The following is a 19,854-nucleotide window of genomic DNA, read 5'->3' as shown; positions in this document are numbered from 1 at the left end:
GGCCACAGTTCGCCAGCCTCGTAGTCTGCGAAGGGTCCGCAGGTCACCTTCTACTTGGTCGATCCACCTTTCCCGCTGCGTGCCTCTTCTTCTTGTTCCTGTTGGGTCGCTTTCTAGAACCATTTTCACTGGGTCGTCGTGCGGCATTCTTACGACGTGCCCAGCCCACCGTAGTCGCCCAATTTTTGCAATGTGGACGATGGATGGTTCTCCCAGCAGCTGGTGCAATTCGTGGTTCATTCACCTCCTCCACGATCCGTCATCCATCTGCACTCCACCGTAGATGGTACGCAACACCTTCCGTTCGAAAACACCAAGGGCGCGTTGGTCCTCCACGAGCATAGTCCAGGTCTCGTGGCCGTAGAGGACCACCGGTCTAATCAGCGTCTTGTAGACAGTTAACTTCGTGCGGCGGCGAATTTTATTCGACCGGAGCGTCCTCGGGAGTCCAAAGTAGGCACGATTCCCTACCATAATGCGTCTTTGAATTTCTCTGCTGGTATCAGGGTTACTTCCACTCACTTGCTATAAAAAAATTGTGTTTCCGAATTATGAAAACATTAGATGTGATAATGATAATTAGTACTTGTAAGTTACAAGAAGAGGTTGTGAAGAATGTGTTTGACACATTAAACCTGTCAAAATTGCTTTCAGTGCGTCACAATCGGCGATTAAACGATTCGTGAGCGCTCACTCAGAGTGAACGCTCGCGAATCATAAGATCGCCGATTGTGACGCTCTGAAAGCAAAATTGACAGGTTTTATGAGTCAAACACATCCTTTACACCTTTTTCTTGTTACTTACAAGTACAGCATATCATTGTATCATCTAATGATCTCATAATTTAGAAAACCATTGTTTTATAGCAAGTGAGTGCAAGTAACCCTGGCTGGTATCATTTTCGGCGGTCACCAGTGTGCCCAAATACACGAACTCATCGACCACCTCGATTTCGTCACCGTCAATTTGAAGTCGGGGTGGGAGGCTAACATTGTCTTCCCTAGAACCTCTTCCTTTCATGTATTTTGTCTTTGATGCGTTGATAGCAAGTCCAATCCGTCTAGCTTCAGCCTTCAGTCTGATGTACGTTTCCGCCATCATCTCAAAGTTCCATGCCATAATGTCAATGTCATCGGCGAAACCAAGGAGCTGGATGGACTTCCTGAATATCGTGCCACTCGTGTCTATCCCAGCTCTTCTGATCACACTTTCTAACGCGATGTTGAACAGCAGACACGAAAGTCCATCACCTTGCCCTTCGATATTCAAAGGGACTCGAGAGTGTCCCCGATACTCGAACAACGCACATCACTCGATCCATCGTCGCCTTAACCAATAGCGTCAGTTTATCCGGAAATCCGTACTCGTGCATAATCTGCCTTAGCTGATCTCGATCGATTGTGTCGTATGCGGATTTGAAATCGATGAACAAATTATGTGTGGGCACGTTGTATTCGCGGCATTTCTGCAGAACCTGCCGAATCGCGAAAATTTGGTCCGTGGTAGCGCGGGCACCCATGAATCCCGCCTGGTATTGCCCCACGCACTCTCTTGCAAATTGTGACAGGCGGCAGCATAGCATTTGGAAGAGTACCTTGTAGGCGGCGCTCAGCAGTGTGATCGCGCGGTAGTTGCAGCAATCCAACTTGTCGCCCTTTTTGTAGATTGGGCATACGACACCTTCCACCCACTCCTCCGGTAATATCTCCTCCTCCCAAATCTTGGAAATTACCCAGTGCAGCGCTCTAACCAGTGCTTCACCACCTTATTTTAATAGCTCACTTGGTAGTTGATCTACACCAGTTGCTTTGTTGTTCTTCAGCCGACCGATCTCCTCCTCAACTTCTTGAAGATCAGGGGCCGGTAGCCTGTCATCTTCTGCGCGTGCTCCAAGGTCTGTTGCCGTGCCACCTTCGTTTTCTGCTGCTTCACCGTTGAGGTGCTCGCCATAGTACTGCTTCCACCTCTCAATCACCTCACACTCGTTTGTGAGAAGGTTACCTCCAAGTTCTTGCACATATCGGCGTAGCCTTTGCGCGAACTATTTAGCTTCTCATAGAACTTCCGTGTGTCGTTTACGCGGTACAGATTTTCCATCGCCTCGCAATCTCGGTCTTCCTGCTGACGCTTCTTACTTCGGAAAACCGAGTTTTGTCTGTTCCACGCTTGTCTGTATCGCTCCACATTCAATCTCGTGCGGTATTGCAGCATTCTCGCCCGTGCTGCATTCTTCTCATCTACTAACAGTTTGCATTCGCCGTCAAACCAGTCATTTCTTCGGTCCGGGATTGCAGTACCTAGTGCCGCTACAGCAGTTCTACCTATGGCGGAACGGATGTTTCTCCAGCCATCTTCAAGAGAAGCTGCGCCAAGCTGCTCTTCCGTGGGTAGTGCGACTTCCAGCTGCTGCGCGTAGTCCTGGGAAACTCCGGCGTCCCGTAGTTGCCGAAAGGCGATTCACTTGTGTATTTTCGATTCAGGCCAACGTATCGATGAACGTATTGAAGTATTTTTTATCGAATAAACGTGTATTTTGTGTAATAATGTATTTTTTTGTGTATTAGAAAAATAAAAGTGTATTTTTAAGCATTACCCGCATAAACAATAACCATAAGAAGCGCCTAACCACCAATTCGGGATATCATCCCAACTTTATGTGGTATGGTCGTACCATCTATGAAAGCGTTAGTGTATGGTACCCGGTTATTAGGGTAATGTATTGAAAATCAGTTATAAAATTCTGTTATTTCAGTGTTTATGTTCACCACTCGAACCGAGGATCAAACGGATCAAACTCACCATGTTGACGTTTTGTTTGACAAATGCACAACACACGCTAACTTTAAAATACCCACTGATGAGTAGAACTTCACCCATTTTAAAGAAAAGAGGCTTAACTCATTAATTCATTAGGGACTGTTCATTAACTACGTAGACAGTTTTTTGGGTTTCCTCGCCCCCCCTTATAACAATGCGTAGAAAATTGTTCAGACATTTTTTTTTTAAATTTGTATGGGCCGCGGATAATAGCCATCCCCCCCCCCTAAATTGTCTACGTAGACGATCAGAAAAGATCAATAATATCAATGATTTCACCGTGCACAAATCAATAATAGGTTTGTTCCGATGCGTTAGTTCATTAGCTACAACATAAATCCTATTAGAGCGCATTGTATGAATATTTGCGCTCATTGTTCTCAAAACAAAAGAAGCGCTCCTAGCGAATCCCCTTTTTCTACGTTTATCCGTAGGACGAAGAAAATCTAATGGCGTTTCAATGCGTTAGGACGGAATTGAAACTCGTAGAACGAATTTAGAAACAAGAAGCAGTGTTAGATTTTAGACAATATCTCAACAATTTGTGACTCTTTATCAAATCCAACGGTACGTATGGAAAGGTGAATAAATTTGCAAGTCATCTTTGACAGAAATATTTATTTTTTTGTTTAAACTTGGAGGCGAACCAGCCCAAGGCTGAAAGCCTCCCTAATAAAGATAAATTAATTAATTAATTAATTTTTGTTTAAACTCGTTCAGAAAAGAGAGGTTAAGCGCGGGTTGTGCTTAGTAGGACGGAAATTAGATCAAAAACCCTAAATGATTTAAGGCACTTTTCTTAAAAATGGGCGAAATTCTACTCATTAATGCATTGTTTTGTGATTCGAGCTCGGATTAAAATACAAAATAATAAATTTACGCATTTTGTTCGAATTCAGCATTTTGATTGTACATATTTTCGATTTTTTCGTGCAAATGACGAATTATCGTGTATTTTTGTTATTCGTTGAATATTTTTGTATTTTTTTTTTTCCGAATTTTGTATTTTGTTGCATTTTTTTGAGTAATGACAAGTACCTAATGATGATTTTTTGTGTATTTTTTTCATTAACGTATTTTCGATTCATTCTCGAGAGCAGTGTACCCCTCGGTAGTTGCTCAATGTTGGGTCGCGGCGTTCGACTTCGACGGGTGTTATGCACCGTCGAGAGTTTTGAGCGCATGCATACTGCAACTAGATAGTGGTCCGAATTTATGTTCGCACTGCGGTACGTGCGGACGTTGATAATGTCGAAGAAGAATTTCCCGTCGATAAGAACGTGATCGATTTGGTTTTCTGTGTGGCTTTGTGGATATCCTTGCGGGTGGCTTTGTGGATATCCTTGCGGGGGAAAAAGGTACTTCGAACTACCATACCCCGAGAGGCTGCAAAGTTCACGCATCTTTGGCCGTTGTCGTTCGATACGGCATGCAGGCTGTTTTGCCGGTCTATACATTGCCTCCCGTCCTACCTGAGCGTTTATGTCGCCGATAACGATTTTGACGTCCCGTTGCGAACAGCCGTCGTACACCAGCTGCGCATAGAACGCTTCTTTCTCGTCGTCGGGTCTCCCTTCGTGTGGGCAGTGCACGTTGATGATACAGTAGTTGAAGAAAGGGCCCTTAATCCTCAACTTGCACATCTTCGCGTTGATCGGCTGCCTTACCCAGCACTACAAAGCCGGTTCCCAGCTCGTTGGTGGTGCCACAGCTCTGTTAGAAAGTAGCCGCTCGATGCCTGCTTTTCCATACCTTTTGTCCCGTCCAGCAAAGTTCCTGCAGTGCTACGACTTCGAAGTTGCGTGGTTGAAGTTCGTCATAGATTAACCTATCGCAGCCCGGGAAGTTGAGCGATTTGCAGTTCCTTGTTCCGAGTTTCCAATCGTAGTCCTTATTTCGTCGCGTAGGTCTGTGCCGATTGTTCCGATCCGTATTTCTTTCTTCAGTATTTGCAACTTTGTTTTTTTTTCAGGGTGGCTTGTTAGGCCTGCCCTAACCCCCTGTCTCGCCAGGGGACCATCGTGTACAGCTCTGTTTAGAGTCCCACGCTGCCACTAGGACGGTGATCAGCCGCTCCTAACATGGAGAACAGATGCCGTTTTGAGCCGCACCTCCATGGTGAACAGACGCTCAGGTTTGGTGAAGCATTTCCTCTATCACCGTACTATGGTTACCGCGCCACTAACTTTACGTACCTCTCCTCATATAGTGCTTCCTTTGACTCTGTTTACATAATTTATTATGTTATGTTCGTATGCGAAGTGCTGTTTTTACAAAACGTTACGGTATTTTTGTAAGATTCATTTTAAAAAATATTCACATATTGCACAATATTGCACATATTCATATGAAACATTATATTTACTGTTGATCTACTGTCACCAGTTTCTATTTTTAGATAGTTATATTCAATATCTAAAATGGGTCCCACTGGCCCCGGTGAACGGGGAACGTGAAGCACTATTGGTTCACTCAATGAAAAAAAATGACACAACATTTGAAAAGGGCCTATCCGCTTTTGTAAACAAAACTATTTAGGCTCTTTACACGCGAACCAAATTACGCCCACGCAAACCAAGAGCATCACAGAAAGGGGGAGAATTTATCCTACTCGATGATGTTGTTAGTTTGCATGGGCGTACTTCGGTTCACGAAAAACACAAGTGTTGTGTACAAAAGTCGATATGCCCTTTTAAAATGTTACGTTGTTATGTTATTCATGTGTTCATTTTTAGCTAACAGCGGCGCCGGTGGTGTAGTGGTAAGCGTGATTACCTCTCACCCCAGCAAGCCTGGGTTCAATCCCAGTCGGCGCCGCCGGGATGTTCTGAGGCATAACATCTCTGATCACGCCTTTCTTCGGACGGGAAGTAAAGCCGTTGGTCCCCGGTTCATGAGTTGATGGGTCGATAGGTAGGGTCCAGGTGTGGGAGCTGCCTCCCTGGCGTCGGTAGCATTGGCGCTCAGCACGGAAAACAAATCAAAAGAAAAAAAAAAATTAGCTAACAGGGCCCTGCTGTTGATTCAAATTTGTTTTAGTCCGTGAACTCCAGCTCACTAGTACACAGGTCTATTGTGCATGTTTTGAATATAATTTCCAGATTTGTTTTTTATATTAATATTTGGTTTTTGATGTTGATATACTTGTGCAGGGATACCCACAGATAATTATTGCGCTTTGAAAAATTTAAATGAATGATTATTGTAGATTGCACAAACACAAAATGCTGAACTACCAAATTTTTAGGTCCACTTTCCCCGGTGTACCTTATCTCATTCGTATTCGTTTGAACTTCTCTCACAGCGTCTTATTTCTCTCTCTCTCCCTCTCTTGGGCTTAATCCGCCGTGTCATGTAGGTAGGTATGTATATAGATAAAGTAAGGCGTAAAGTGGACCCTACACGATTACTTTTATTGACAATAATCGTATTGTCAATACATTCTATATTGACGTCAATATATCGAGATTGACAATATTTCTGAATTCACATCATCAATATTATTGTCAATAATTCCCCTTCGCGTCAATATATTGATGCGTGTGGGGTTTGCTTAATGCAGCACACGTTCTTTTATTTTATGCATTGATGCGCGTAGGAGAGGAAATGGGAACATCCATACAGTATACCATATGGCCCAGAGGCAGGTGCCGTCAACCGAGATGTCCTTCGAATTGTCTTTTTATGCGTACTTTATTGGCGTTGACGGAAACGACGAAAAATCGTCCAGTGACATGGCACTTATGGGAATTTTCGATGGAGCGATAGGATAGTACGAAGTCCACCATGTTTCACGCACAGTCTGACGTTTGCTTATGAAATTTACCATAGGAGTAAAGAGCTACAGAGTAGCCGTCAACGCCAATTGCAGGATTGTCTGCTGAATCGATGAATCAGTTTAAGGATCTTTTATATATTTGACAGCAATGTTTGATTGATAAATATAGAGCTGTATCAAATATATTATATTAACATTATTTTCTAGTCATGCGTTTTCCATACATTGCAATATTGCGCATTTTGCACCTTACTGGACTTCGCACTTTGAAAGTGCGGGCCATGCGTATGACAGATAGAGTTGTCAAAGTGACAGTTATGCTTATCCGAAGTGAATACAAAAACATTGGCTTTTGATTGTCTGTTCGAGTCACAAAACACGATTTTTTCACTCTCATTGGATTCTACTCGAAACACGTGTAAAAAAATTTTTGCAAAATATTTGCAATTTTGCAAACAATTCTTAATTACTTATTTGTGAACAATTATATGGTTTTCCAAGTATGAATTAGATTGAAAATGATTTTGAGACGTGTTTAAATTCAAATGGTACACCTTTATTGTTTTCAAATGTGTTAAACTCAATAGCGTTCAACACGGTTAGAAAAAAGTACCCAAAATTAAGTTCTTTTCACTCATTTCGGCACTATAGTGCAGGAGCCCAAAAGTAGATAAAACGGGTCAAAGTAATTTTCAATTACTTGTGTTCGTATGGAATTTTCCACTGGCTTTTTAACCAAAAGTAAGTTAGATGTACCCAACAGTAGGTGAATATGATTCTACTCAACGTTGGGTTCCCACACTTTACTACCCCTGTTGGGTGGTTTTGCTCGTCCATTTTGACAATATTAGTAGGAGAAAAGGAGACAAACTAGTTTAAAGTAGGTAAAAGTGAACTGGCCGTTGGGTACTTTTTTCTTACCGTGTAGGCGTGAAATAACCAAAAAGTTTGTTGTTTTTCGTCAGCGTACCATCAAAGTGCGAATCAAAATATTCCCAAAAATCCAGTCACCACTGCAACAGACAATAGCTATTGAGATTTTCACGCCCGGTTGTGTTGGTGCGATTTGTGAGAGCGTGTTAGTGAACATCCGAGGAAAATACATAACAAAACGCTGTCAAACTCAGGCACCTTAGGTCTAATTTCATACATTTTTTAGGTTAGCCAAAGGAAAATAATAAACAACTGTACACGGCGATGCATACGCAAGTGTGCGTGCGTTAAACGTCACTAATCTCTATTAGAAAAATATTGCTTCACGCACCATCTAGCGTTGAAAAAGGTCAACATCAATCAGAAGATAACAAAAATAAAACTAAATTATTTTCATTACCTAATTACATTTTTTATATTACATGAAAATTTGTCTGACGTGTCACTGTTGTTATCAAATTAAATAATATACTGAAATACATGCATATAAAATGTTATACAAATTTTCATTTGGTTTACCTCTAACGAAGATAATATACATTGATAGCCTTTTTGGGCAGGAGCTTTCATCGCTAAAAATTTGTTTCGCCAGAATGCAAAAGATCAATACATATTAATTCAGTCGTAGATCAGTAACTTACAGTGGTGGCCTTTAAATTAGCACAATAGGTCGATTTTTATACAAACTAGCCAACTTTTGCGCTTACCGGAAATTGACGGGCTGGTTGAAAATGGCCAACTAATTAGCACATTGATAATTCGAAAATTCCTTGTCCATTCGATTATTTTGTTCCGAGTGCCCCAGAGAAGTTGCCAATTTCCTACTAGGGTCAAATACCTATATATCGTGTTCTTCAATTCACTTGAGAATTTATATCGCATCATATTAGCACTTTTGTCGAAATTTCTATTATGAGCAGTTTCACACAGATTCGCAAATCGTTTCGGATCGACCTTTTATGATTATGATGAAACTTTGCACAGTTGTTTGTTATTGCCCAACATGCCATTTTACATATATGGTTCCCTAGTTTTGCACACGACTAACACTTGAAAAGGGCTTATGCAAAAATGATACGCATCAATAGAAAAACATATATCTCGTGAACGTTTTGTTTGATCGAGATGGTGTCTTAGAAGAAGTTGCGGACAAGTATTGTGCCTTCCAAGAAAAAAATATACACTGTAAAAAATTATAATTTTTTTACAAAAAAAAACAAAATTATCAAAAAAAAATTAATATTACTCAAATTGCATATTTTTTTTAAATTAGTTTTTTTTTTAGATTTATTTTGTAGCTTATGTAAAGAAATACCTATTGACACTGTGTATTTGCTGGGCAAATCATAATTAAAAAAGTTATGAATTATTGAAAAAAGTACTATTTTCCAAAATACTACTTAGAGTTATCGAATATCTTTGAAATAGTGTTAATATTAAAACACATTAAATTTAGAACAAAAAAGCTCATAATGCTTAAATTGCCCAAAGTTGTTATTTTAGAGATACTCGTAGGTTAAAATTCACTTATCGCATAATTTGACAAATTTTCGCTCTTTTGAGATGTTATTCGTAAGTGTTCAATCTTGAAAATATTTTTAACAAAAAGCCCAATTAATTTCCTTAAACTTTGCTGTTCACAGTTTTTTAATCATACGCATGAGTTAAGATATAATTAATTAGCTAAACTAGCTAGCCGTATATGGGGCCAAACAGCCGGCGCCGATGGTGTAGTGGTAAGCGTGACTGCTTTCTAACACCCCCAATGGGTCTGGGTTCAATCCCAGCCGAGGTCGGTGGGATTTTTCTGAGGCATAAAAATCTCTGGTCACGTCTTCCTTCGGAAGGGAAGTAAAGCCGTTGGTCCCGGCCCATGTGTGTTGAATGGGTGCGATATCCTACGCAGGTGTGGAAGCTGCCTTCCTACACATTCGATTGCCGTCAATGGATGGCAATCGATGTCCGTCGGTGATTGGCACTAGATTGCGGAACAGAGACCGACGTTAAATAAAAGAAAGAAGATATGGGGCCAAACAGAAAAATACACTTTTCTCATACCGTCTCTTACTCGTTCAATTAGCATGAAGTAATAACAACTCTCCTGACATGAAATGTAGTACAACTTTATGCTCGTTTTGCTAGAGTGAAGAAAAATAGTGCACTGACAAATTTATGTTCCGTTTCTGTGGTGTCGTTTGTTTAAATCTTTCTTAATGCCTCTGTGTGCAAAAAACAACCTCTACATTATACGAATCCATGGAACTGGTTCATGAAGTTCCAGTAATAGTGCTGGAATCTGGATAAGCCGTGAAGAAGGCCTCCCTTAGCTCAGTCGGTAAAGGCGCAGCTACAAAGCAAGACCATGCTCGAGGTGGCTGAGTTCGATTCCCGGTCCGGTCTAGGAATTTTTCGGGTTGGAAAATTTCTCGACTTCCCTGGGCATAGAAGTATGATTGGACTTGCCATACAATTATACCAATGCAAAAATGGTACAGGCATCGAAAGCTCCCAATTAATAACTGTGGAAGTGCATCTAGACCACTAAGTTGAGAGCACGCAATAAGCTAATATGCGATATGCAATAAGCTTGAAATGCGAAGAAGAAGAAGAAGAAGAAGGCTTTCAATTAGAATCTTAGCAAAGTAAATATTGCAGTAGAATATTTTTTTTCTAACTTAATACATTCTTTTCCGGAACTCCTTTTTTATGGGACAGTAAAAAATAAAGATTATTCAATACACTATTGTTAGGAATATTTAGTTGGACTAACAATTTTGCTTTTATTATTTATCATGATCAATTAGTGTAATATAACATTGAAAATTATTTCAATAATTTTTGATAAAATATACATGATTGTCATATAAGATATATCTTTTAGTGAGTAATATTCATCACAGACGCAAGTATTTTTTTATAGTGCAAAGTCACCCATGACATATCAACAGTTCTTCACTATAAAATATATCGGACAATATTCATGAACATCTTTCTCATCGCTATCTACGTTCAAAAGGAAAGGAATGTCATATTCTAAGTATGTGAAATTACAACAGAAAGCATTCCATACCGCAGTTGTAGTTTTTAACTGATACTCCAATGGAGTCTATCAATCATCACATAGAATGAATGAACCTTCTAACATTGCTATGTTATGAGATGGATCCAATAAACCGGACATGCCGATTTGTTGCAGTATAGGTAGTGTGATCACGTTGGTCAACAGTCAAATATGACAAGTATGTGACAAACAAACTGCGACAGAGAAACTGTCTAGTCTGATCGAAGCTTTAGTGTTCTTTTAGGCACTTCCAAAGTTATTAATTGGGAGATTTGTATGCCAACACAAATTTGTATATTTTGTGGCAAACAAAATAATACTCTATACCCGGGAAGTCGAGAAAATTTACAACCCGAAAGATTTTCAAGACCAGGCTTGGAATCGAATCCGCCGCCGCCGACTTGGTAGTACCACACCTTAAGGTGATACGATCCAGCGTCCATAAATCATAGGCACTTGCACTGCCTCTTCAAGTTTTCTACACAGTTTCTAGTTTTTTTTCTACCGTGCACGGCTGTGCAAATCTCGGCAAAAAAAAGTTTCATTGAGATCTCGGTGGAAGGATCAAATTTTGCGATCGACGGCTTTGAAACGGGATCAAATTCTGGAAGAGCGCTGGTGGGGAACACGTTTTGGAAAGTTTCCACAAAAAGACACAAGATCGGTATTCATACAAATTCTGCAACGAGCAACCGATCAAGTTTGGCTGGAGATGACTCCCTCTTGCGTACCGGTCAAGCCCATAGACGAAACGGACACAGCTATTAAGTGCAACTCGTAACCTGCCCATGGAGTTCGCGCTGGGGTATACATGCAGAAGATCTCCAAACAGAAAATGCGGCAGTATTAGAGGTTTGAACATCTTAAGCCGAACATTCGTGGGTGCCGCGTGCGCAGACAAGCGTAGATTTTCCCGCATTGCTGATTAATTAGTCCATCTCACTCCAATCAGACATTTCAGCAACTCTCTCAAGGTCTTCGTTCACCATTCTTATTAGCTCACGAACACACGGGCCAAACCGCCTTATATATAGTTGAACGTCGTCAGCATAGATTTGAATTGAGCACCATCTTAGCACCGTTGGGAGATCGTTAATGTAGCAGCAAAACAACAAAGGGCCGATCACTGACCCTTGTGGTACGCCAGATGTCACAAAAGAAAGTTTGAGTTCTTTCAAATAGGTACGAATCGACGAGGCATACTGCACCAGGGGAAAAATTGAACTTCGTCACGAGTTTCGAACATAGTTTTCGATGCGGAATTGTAAATGGCCTTGGAAAAATCTAACAGGAGCAATATGGCGGACCCTTTCTTGTCGATTGTGGTCGCCAAATCATCGTACATCGTTGGTATGTCTTGGGATGTACTATTGGTGTAGCTTACCAACAACACTCGGTTTATTTCGTGTGGGTCGAATTCACAGTCCGCTGACGCTTGTTCCTTACCAGCACCAAGAGTTTTGATCCGCTTCCACAGAGTTTTGGTTGGGATCCTGTCGTCTAAGAAGCGACGCAGGTAACGTGCTTTGGTGTCCTTGATCAACGCGTTGATTTGATTCCTCAGTGCTTTATATCGTTGTAACTTTGAATTCGACGATGCATTCAGCCGGTCCTTGTAGGCTAAATCGCGTTCCAGTATTGACTTCCTGATATTATAATCAAACCACGAGTTATTTTGCATGCGGCCGCTGTTTGTTCGAAGCGAGAAACACTGATCATGGATCCGTTTGAGATGACTGTTGAAGAAATCGAGTAAATCGTCACCCCGTCAATGGAGTACATATTGTCCCATGCAACCCAAAACCGCATTCCAAAACCGGAGCGTCGAAATTGACATAGTCACGATACGTTTGAATTATAGGTGCAGGCGAACTATTAAAATCCAAAGAACCGAAAATCAGATCATGTTGCGAAAGTGCAGGGAAACTAACCTGATTAAAGCGCAGAATCGCAGGTTGTGATAAACAGATCCAACTGCGAGCATTCCGTATGGTGAAAGAAGGTTGGCTCGTCACCAACAGACGTCAACGCAAAAAACTGAAGTACTGTTTCGAAGTGTGCTCGCTTACTGTTTCGGGGGTTCAAGTCTGTCTTGAAATCTCCAATAAGCAAAATGGTTTCGTAACGTGCGGCAAAGTCGGCTAATTTATCGGCAAGAAAACCTGAACAGTCGTTTTCTGGGGGATTTTAAACGGCTACAATCAGTTGTTTTTCCGCGTCAAATCGCAGCTCCAACGCTAGGCACTCTGTTTTGTCTTTTAAATCGAGTTGTAGTACTGCCCCAAAAATGTTATTACACCGTAAGTGATCTTTGATAACAATTCCACCTCCACGCCTGTACAGTCAGTCGTTGTGTAAGATTTTATATCCAGGAATGGGAATGCTGCGGTTACTAACTTTTGGTGTCAATCAGGATTCGGTGAAACATGCTACGCTAACGTTGGAGTCTTGAAGCAGGTTTCTTACTTCGTCCAGTTTGGTTGACCTCCTACACACTTAGATTTTTTTTGCCGAGATCGGCACCACCGAGCAGGCTCGGCATTTATTTTTACTGATATCTCAGCAAAATTTATGTTTGTTAGAGGAGATTTCGGCAAAATTCCCGTTTGTTAACTGAATCTCGGCAAAATTTTCACTGAGATCCAGCAAAATAGATTGCCGAGCTGCTCGGTGGTGCCCGTCTCGGCAAAAAAATCATGCATTCATCACTGCACGGGGAATGTTCATCAGAGTGTGGCTATTCAACGAGGGCATAGAGAGCACCGATTTTGAAACGACTGATGTCGACCGAAGGCCACGTTCGCTCGTCAATTCCAAGCTGCTTACACACGACATTAAAATGCGCTAGGAGGTCCTCACCTTTGAGATACGGGATCCCACTTATGATGAGCTCGTTGCCCCGTAGCGTGGGTAGATCACCTTTTCGTGGTACGTTACGGGATGTAAGATCTACCACCGATTCCTAGTCCTGACTACTTCAAACTAGGGGAACAGGATTTTTCAGTAATCCAAGGAACACATCTTAGTCCTTGTTACTTTTTATGCCTTGTTGATAGTGACAAGACTCGGCTTTGTCTACCGAGGATGATCTTGAAACAAGGCAAAAATGAGTTAGTTGTCTTCATCTATGTGATTCCTAATCTTCTCTTCGTTGTTCCCTAGTTTGAAGTGGTTAAAACTAGGGTTCTGATGCATGGTCATTATCGGTGTCATACCTTAATTTTGTTGCTAAGGAATTCAATTTTGACTGACAGAGGGGCGCGCCTTTGGAGGGTGTTTCAACACTCCGAAAGGTATAAATAGCGGAACCTTTCAATTAGAGTCGGATCCTTGCGATAAATGCAAGAGTGGCAACTGTAAAAAAATCGAATACTTCATCATTTCTCAATAGTGATGGAGTAATACGACATGCACTAAACTAAGGACACGGGATATACTACAATAGATCAATTTACTGGTCGCAGTAGTGTTAGGTCCCGAACAGAGGAAAAAAAATGAGCTCGTTCCTATTCCCCAGGCTGTCCATGACTGAGGAAATTTCGTCAACCCTTTCGGTCAACGCAACGTCGTAGCTTTGGAAATTAGCAGCACACTCAGCTTTGAGAGAGTGGATGTCGTTCGAGACGGCATTCAATTTATCCTCCAGCTCAGATTGTACAGCATCGATCTTGATGTTTATCTCGTTGCGCATTTCATCAATCAACGTCTTTGTATCGGTGAACTATTTCATCAGCATTCTTACTGCGGTGTCCAGTGTTATCGGATCTCCATTAGCATCAGCATCTTCATCGGTTGTTCTTGGACGCTTTGTAACGTTGTTTGCTTTGATACTGGCAGGTCAAGTGCGCTTGGTCGACATTGTGTATGTGCGTGATAGAGAGAGTAATACCATAGAGGTAACTGTAAGACTAGAAGGTCCCGAAATAACGTGCTCAACTTTTTGGCTCAGCTCTGGTACTATCTTCGGTCCCAAGCTAATCGATTCACTCCTCGAAACATAGGAAAAACCAATAACCCCTCATTTTATCTGTCAAACTTTCATAGCGAATCAAAACAAACATAGTGTAGTAATAGAATTTCAACTAGAATAGGGTACGTTAATCGTTTGCTTGGGACCAATAGGCTACTAAAGTGGTGAGCCAATTTAAAATCGTTAGTTTCGTATTGATTGTTGGTTGTACTGCTTTAAGCTAGTACCACAAATTGTACATTTTGAGGCAGTAGATTAAAGGAGTACAACGGTACTAATTTTTATGTCTGTCTGTGGTATAAGCAGCAGATATCTTAACGTCGGTTTACAATGGCGGATGATGTGTACAGTAGAGTCGGTGTATAATGAGTCACGCCAAGAGTGAAGCCAAGTCTACCTATTGAACTGTCAAACCGGCTACCTATCGTGCAAAGTAAATAAACATTACGATGCTATGAAAGGTCCACGAAAGGTATTGCAATAATATATAAAATATAATAGAAGAAATGAGCATAAACACGCAGTGAGCGTTAAATTGTTACGGGATACGCTCGGTAATGATTAGTTATGAGAATTTCTACTATTTTTTGTTAAGATAATTTGACAAAATCACTGATATAATGATTTACTACAGCCGCAATATTTTTTGTCTCGCTAGAAGTCATTTGAAGTTGTTGTAGAAGTCCTCTGTTGCCAAGTGAAAAGAATGGGAATGTTTCGAAAACCGTGATGCGAGTTCAACTGTTTTTCTCTTGGCGTGTATGTAACCACTTCCAGGCTTATTTTTCGCGCACAATTCTAGATAGAGCTGGAATTAGGGCGTAACAGCCTTTGTAAACAATGACTTTTATCGATGATTTCTATGAACTCAAGGCATGCCCACACAAACCGTCATAACCGTCGGGTAGGGGAAGTCGTCCCCTACCCGATGGTGTTGTTGTTTTGCGTTGGCAAGTCTTAACTTTCTAGAAATCATCGGAAGAAGTCATTGTTTACAAAAGCTGTTACGCCCTAATTCCAGCTCTATCTAGAATTAGCTACACATTCTAGCTGGCAGTGTTGCTAGTTGATTTTTTCGTTAGTTGGATCAACTGACAGAAGGCTAAAATTTGTTGGGGGTGTACGCCAATGAGGTACAGAGAGAGGTGAAGCAGATCGTGAAATATGGTTGTATTAGTAAACCAAAAAATCAACGTAAACGCAAGTAGTGACGTCACTAATTGCTTGTATCGTACAGGGGTTTTACTCACACAACCTAAACGATTGCTTCACCTCGGTAATCCAGCTCATTGGGTGTACGCATCCTTTGTTGTAGTTGAGAAGATTTCACAAAAAGCGTATTCAATCACACTTGAGTGGAAGAAGCAAATCACATTGTGTTTTCATTTAGAAATACAAATGAAACTCAAATGCTTCGAACAAATACCAAATGTTTACATTCATTACATTTGATTTGCAGTCCTGAACGCATATGTTCAGTTCACTCCCTGGAAAAATGTATTTATGATTGTCAAATCTAATTTGACATGAGATTTTGACATTCAGTTGCTTTTTAATTGGGTCAAGGCCCAAACAGCGGAGGCCCAATTAAAAAGTATTAAAAGCCGAATTTCTACTGCATTGCACTTTCAGGGATTAAATTTGCATCACCATATTTGCTGCATCGCAGCAGTTTTGTTGTTGTATGTTTTCCGGTAGCAGATAATTGACCTCTAGAAAATGCGAAGTGGCCCCAGAGCCGGGTTTCTGGATCGTATCACCTTAACTGACAGGGCTATCACAGAACCCTGCATGAAGTTATAAAATGGATTAACTACACATTTATAAATTATTTGCGCATGTAAAACTAATTTTTCTGCTGACTATATGCCTTGCTATATAACTAGCGTGTCGTGCTATATGTATTTTTTGTGCGCTTATATAACGAAAAAAAAACAACTTAATCTTACAATGATAAATTTTCAGTAAATTTTACGAAATGCCGACACAGACCTCTAAAATCCGTGTGGTAGTGTATAATATACGTATTAAGCCCTCTCCTTTACACACAACTTCATGTCTGTGAACCGATACCGACCGGAATATATACAGCTCAAACTGGGAGAGTGTTTAGGTTTAAAGTTCCTCTTCTTTTCCCACAGTGCCATATAACCTCATGTGTGAGAGGGAGCTAGCAGGACAAGGAGCATGCAATAAAAATTATTTACATAAATTAAAAAATAAAACACTGATCAAATAATCATAAATTTTCACTCGTTTTTGCCTTCCCGTTTACAGCTGGTTGTTTTCATTGAATGCATAGCAGCTAGTATAGGCACAGCCCGGGTCTACCATGGACATCCACTTTCGGTGTAGGAAAAATATGAGTGTCATAAAACGGAAAAATAGCTCTTCTCTCACTGTTCTCCGTACCTACTCTTTTTTGGGCATTGATAAAATGGGTAAACATTGGTAAAACCATAGATTGAAACTGGCTAAAATGTATAAGAATCAATATGCTCGGGGTTGCAAATGGAGAGTCACGTCACCCTGACGTGAATTTTTGTCACTTCACTAGTGACAAAAGTCACTTCGACTCTCGGAATAACCCCAGCTAACTATACTAACAAAACGAACGTTAGGTACAAAATACCTACATTTACTCTACACAACAACATACTACTAAATAAATAATCCTCAAATGATGCAGCCAAACGATTTTTCGTATGAGCGAGTTGTCATAAAGAATCCGTATAAACACCATTATTTTTTAAAGTCGAAATGCAGATGTTTGCAATCATATACAATGTTAGCGTGTTCAGAAAAAGACCAGATATTGATGCCTTATGTATTGCCTAAAAAGAAATTGAATTTAAAATTTGAAATCGATTATTTAATCTTTAATCCAACAATACAAACTTTATCTCGAAACTTCTGATGGTATGGTAACTATAGTCGCTATATTCATAGTTTGGCGTCTTGGGTTTGGCGGATAGAATCTCGGGAACTAATTGAGCTGTCAAATAGCGGAACCAATCGAGCAAATCACGACTAACAACAGAAAAGAGCACATCAGCTATTGCGAACAAAACGTCGGAAACCATTTTCTCGTGACTCAAGGCTCGCCTACGCAAACTAATACCATCTTCGGGTTGTGGAAAGTTTCCCCTATCCGATGATGCGGGTAATTTGCGTTTGATTGGCGTGGAAAGAATAATCAACGTTTGTTTATAAATGTTGATAGTACCTTTTCATTTGTTGGTCTAAAATATATTGAATTGGTTCCACTTTTTGATAGATCGAAATTCTATCCGCCAGACAATGAATATAGAGACTATAATGGTAACAACTTCCATTCGCCAAAAGTTTTAAAAATATGTATGAGATGGGGACTAAATTTTTTTCTAAGATATTATCGATTTCAGAAACAAGAACAAACAAATTGTTTAATAGGCCAGTTCTGTAATAATAAAAGCAACCATTTGTACCAATTTTACAAAGATGATATTTTTTAGGGTTTCTATATGTATCCCGTAAAATACCGTAACTATTGCTTACCATCGCATACTGTTCTGGATAAAAATATAAACATATTGCTATCTCAGAAGTTCCACCACAGCTGTCAAATCAACAAGGCTTGAAAGAATCGCCAGCAAAAATTCTTCAAGTTTGTCAATGCACACTATGTATTTTCAATACTCTTAAGAGCAATTGCTCATTTTCATATTAGCGGAAATACTTTGACAGCTAGGGTAGCCGCCAGACGGAAATTTTCTTAAGATACACAATATCATCATTTTCTGAATAACAAAAATCGGATTTTTATGAAGATCTTATTATGACTAAAATTCGTAGACTTGATTCGACTGTGCAAATGCGTAGTGATAGAGGCAGCTTTGAAAAGAGGAAAAGAGAGAACCGATGAGCGGAATTGTACGTAAGTACCTAAGGGGTGGAAGTTTTAAATTGCATATCATTAAAGAACAATATTTTATGTTCTTTTCGTTTTTTCCTAGCGAAAGAGGAATTTAATGGAAAATCGATAGCTGTCCACCATGTTTGATTTTGTGTTAGCGAGAGAAAATATACAACCTGATTTCAAATAAATATTATGTGCAACATAGCTAAGTTGCTGATTTCTACGTAAAGCATTGTTTGCTTGGAAGAGGTACTCACGGTCTGTCACTTTATATCTTTCGTTGCTCTATAGTATAGATGCACAGTAATTCTTGAAAACATATTAACACATGCCACACCAATGCAAACCATTGGTTTATGATGCAAGAATATTTCTTGCAATTATAATTCACTGCCACGCTCCGTCCGCTTTGTCTTCTTCACTATAGTTGTAGACACTAGTTACACTTATTAAAAGCTTTATTTTGCACAATTATTGTATAATATTTTTCTGCGTCATTAGAAATGCCTTGTTCCGCAACTTTTCTCGAAAAGAATGTATATGCGAACGTGACGTGAGGCTTTTTATCGTCGCACTGGTTGGTTCCTAACTGCTCCAATGCTGCTATATAATAAAACTAGCTCAGCAAGAGAGAGAAGGGAAACGTAACACCATAATTAATGAAGATTTATTTGATTGATTTTTTTTTCACTCATCTAACAGACATCTGTCTCACATACTGCCAGGCAACGGAACATAGCGAGGCGGCAATGAAGACAGCTTTTTCACACCAGCTCACAAGGCGCGACGATTACTGCACCACAATCCACAAGAACCACCATGCACTCACACATGCAAGACGTTTTACGATATTATTGGACACCACGAACGCACCTTGAAGGCAAATTCACTGATGGCAGACGTCTGGAATGAGAAGTACATCCTCTTTTCACTACAGGGCAAGTTCCTTTGTAGCCCGGTGCCAATTTGATAAAACTCATCCGTTGTAAACTGTCGAATTTATTTATAGTTGATTCAAAGTAGTGAATAAGGGGCAATATTGTAACTATTTTTTATTAAAACTGAATTCAAAAGCGAAATAATCACTCCTGATACTGATCCGTTCAGAACGAACACTTGCTCATGAATGGACGACTGATGTAAATAGCAGAAACAACAAACGAGCTTAGCACGAGTAGATTATTCCCCCATCCTGACGTGAGGAGAGCTGAGCACAGTTTCTAAAGTACCTCACCAACACATGCATATTTGAGTGATGTTTGTTTTTCTCCGAGAGAATACGAGCAGAGGAAAGAGAATAAACTCACCCATTAATGTTTACTAATAAACAAACATAACAAACTTTTTGGAGCAGCCAACGGCGGGTGGGTGGTATGGTTGACGAGTAACATAAAGA

General features: G+C 40.3%; 1 protein-coding gene across 4 annotated transcripts in view; it reads right to left on the bottom strand.

Moving 5' to 3' along the window:
* Positions 1 to 19,561, bottom strand: part of LOC135714514 (uncharacterized) — a 110,337-nt gene extending 90,776 nt beyond the window's left edge. For 2 of the 4 annotated variants that reach the window (XM_065237887.1, XM_065237890.1), the window contains exon 1: positions 18,716 to 19,561. The gene's annotated coding sequence lies outside the window, so the exon portion shown is untranslated. The remainder of the gene's footprint in view (positions 1 to 18,715) is intronic. The other 2 variants (XM_065237888.1, XM_065237889.1) reach the window with 2 other exon arrangements.
* Between the last annotated feature and the right edge of the window lie 293 nt (positions 19,562 to 19,854).

The sequence above is a fragment of the Ochlerotatus camptorhynchus genome, unplaced genomic scaffold, assembly GCF_037179485.1.
Source record: "Ochlerotatus camptorhynchus isolate MF236.1 unplaced genomic scaffold, CSIRO-AGI_Acam_v1.1 ptg000657l, whole genome shotgun sequence".
Lineage (NCBI taxonomy): Eukaryota > Metazoa > Arthropoda > Insecta > Diptera > Culicidae > Ochlerotatus > Ochlerotatus camptorhynchus.
The sequence above is the reverse complement of the archived record's forward strand: the minus strand, read 5'-3'. Positions and strand labels throughout refer to the sequence as shown.